The 2,803-nt window shown below is 36.2% G+C and overlaps 1 long non-coding RNA gene across 1 annotated transcript; it reads left to right on the top strand.

Annotated features, from left to right (window-relative positions):
• Positions 1–283: 283 nt before the first annotated feature.
• LOC147644784 (uncharacterized) lies at positions 284–914 on the top strand. The gene is made up of 3 exons (XR_015273454.1): positions 284–304; positions 431–508; positions 761–914. It is a non-coding gene; the product is annotated as an uncharacterized LOC147644784 (long non-coding RNA).
• The last annotated feature ends 1,889 nt before the right edge of the window (positions 915–2,803 follow it).

The following is a 2,803-nucleotide window of genomic DNA, read 5'->3' as shown; positions in this document are numbered from 1 at the left end:
ATTTAATTTCGAATTTAGCCAGTCGGCGTATTTCGTAATGAGGGGAGTTGAAATAACCCCCAAAATTGGGAAGTATGTGGATTGGTTTATAAGCCGACAGAGGAGAGTTCAGCTTGATTTACACACCGCTTTGGAGAAATTCAAATTTGACAACTGGAATGTATTTCAATAACAGGGGACCTCAAAATATTTAAGGTCCTGTTGTGGTTAAAATTCCTTGCTCAGCTGTCAGCGGTTTATGCAAAAGATGAAGAATATGAGAAGCACATGACAATATTAATTTGGAATACCAACAATAAACTGAGTGAGTTAGTTATTTATTTCTTTTTCTAGTTTTGTTTGAAGAAGTATATTTATTTTTAAACTTCCTTTTCTAATATTTATATTTTCTTGCCTCAATAAACCCCTCTAATCATTCGCTTTACCAAAGCACATTAATCATTGTTAGGCAATAAATTGCTTCCCATGCTGATTTTTATTGTTCGCAAGCAACATCATCGATGTCGACGTAAGTCGGACAAATATTATCTTACACACACGTCGAGGAACAAGTTTGTTTTATTGGATTTGGCTGGCAATTGTATCTGGCAGAGGAGGATTCACCAACCCCCCTCCGGAGCAGTTGAAAGGAATGTCCATCAAAGAGACTTCCTCCAAGGCGCATAAATTATCCTTTTCCTTAACGTTGTTTTTTTCCTCGAAAAAGTGCGAAAATTTTCTGGCAGACAAGTGCAAAGTAATGATATGCAATCCAATTTAGCGCCGGATGCCGCCCCAGCTCGGTACACGGGATCAGGACGCTGTCCCGCGTCCAGGAACTTGCACATTCATCACTTTCCTGATGGACCCGAGCCCAAGTCCAAGTCCGAATCCTCCGTGACCAGGGATGAGTGCTGGCAGTACTGAGTTGGGAACTGAGTAAGTGTCAATTTGCAAGGCATTATGGGAGGTGTGAGTCCTTGAATTTGAAGAAGTTGTCTTCTTTATAGAGAAATAAAAGAAATACATTTTAGAATATGGCTTATTATAAAAGAATATCAATTTTTTAAGTAGAAGCAATAAAAGCTTGGTATTGATATGCATTTTATTACTAATATAAAAGATAAGATATAGGAACAATTTTATTGTTCTGAAATGCCTTATCAATTTATATATTATAACAAGAAAGGAAGCTTACTAACATTCAAATTGTATGTTCGAATCGGAAATCAAGCATAACTAATCTTAAAATATTACCACTTTTTGAACCGATATTTCTCGATAGTCAAAAAAGCATTAATTGTTATAATTATTCTTTGTTAGGGTAATAATTTTGGATACTCAATGTAAAATTTACGAAAATTCAAAAATTTTCAAATTTTTCACAATAATAACGTTGTAACCCCTTATAAATTGTTTTCCTCTGCTTAAGATGGCTAGAATGGCGTTGTTTTTGATCAAGAATGTATATGCCTTATGGGATCGGAAATGACTCTCACAGCGTTACAAGTTTCTTACCAAAATATCCGCAAGGATACACAAACAAATACAGAAACACAATTGGAAAACTTGGCTTTAAACTCCCTTCTCCAGCACCGCTTAATTACACATGTCGCAAGCCTCAAGAGTGCGCTAAATGCTTTCACGCCAGATTACTGGTGTATCCCCACTTTATCCTTTAACCAAATGGGTTAATTACAACACTCGCACACCTTGGCTCCCCGAAAGCTATCCCTAATGGGTTTATTGTAATTTAGTTCGGAATATGTCATATTTTATGACTCTCTGGGAGCTTATTTGAACCTGAATTTGTATAGTTGAAAAAGGAAGGAAAAGAAGGAAATATCAAGAATATCTGAATGGAAGCGTTCTGTATTTTTAGTTACAATATGAAGAAAAAGGATGTAAGTCAAAGACGAGCTGATCAATGTAAAAAATTACAAAGTTTTTATTTATTTGTGCGTGGCCAATTTAATTTATATCTTTCCCGTAATTGATATCCCAACAAATTTGGAACTTTTATTATTATTATTATTTTTTCTCTACAGTAAAACCTTTCTCAGTCCAAAAAAAGCAGTCATTAAATCAGCCACCTGTGAGGCAGTCAAAAAAATTTAAAAAAAAAACCTTGTAATATTCGTAAAGAGAGAGCAAAAGGGGTTGGTGATATTTGCATAGAAAAATCATAAAATTTTCTTCCGCGTTTTTTTTTCTTTAACAAACTGCAATTTGGCCGTGACAAATGGAGATGGAAATGGGTGGCAGTGGATGGAAATGGTGACCTGAAGCATAATCAGAGCAAGAGTTGAGATAAAGAGTTATAGTTATATTTTGTACAGGAACAACTTTTTGTATTTTCGGCAGGTTGGTGAGATGATAAAAGTAATTAGTAAATCTTTCATATGAATGGCGAAAGCGTGGTGATGTTTTTGTTGAAAAAAGTTTAAACAATAATGATAGGGTTTCAAGTAAAATTTTAGAAATAAGTCGGGCATTATAGGCAGAATGAAGTACATTATGGTAGATGCTGTAAAGCCGAATGCTAAAACACTGCATTCAGGATACGACTTGCTTGATCCTGTATTAAAATGAGCATTTATTTAAGACCATTTTTGTGGAATGCCGAGACAATCAAACGAAAACTTCTTTATTGAGATCTGTGAAGAGAAGTAGAAGTAGCACACTGCTGAGTGTGGCAAAATCCTTGTCTCCTGATGCCCCGAGGGAACTGCAACGGTCAGTTTGCGGGGCCCAAGGACCATTCAGGCAGCCGCAATGTTTACGCTGCGGTTCAGATGATGACGAGAGCCACGACGAGGGGATG

Source organism: Drosophila serrata, unplaced genomic scaffold (assembly GCF_035046125.1).
Source record: "Drosophila serrata isolate PLE 108 unplaced genomic scaffold, ASM3504612v1 contig_98, whole genome shotgun sequence".
Lineage (NCBI taxonomy): Eukaryota > Metazoa > Arthropoda > Insecta > Diptera > Drosophilidae > Drosophila > Drosophila serrata.
This window is presented reverse-complemented; position numbering and strand designations above follow the sequence as displayed.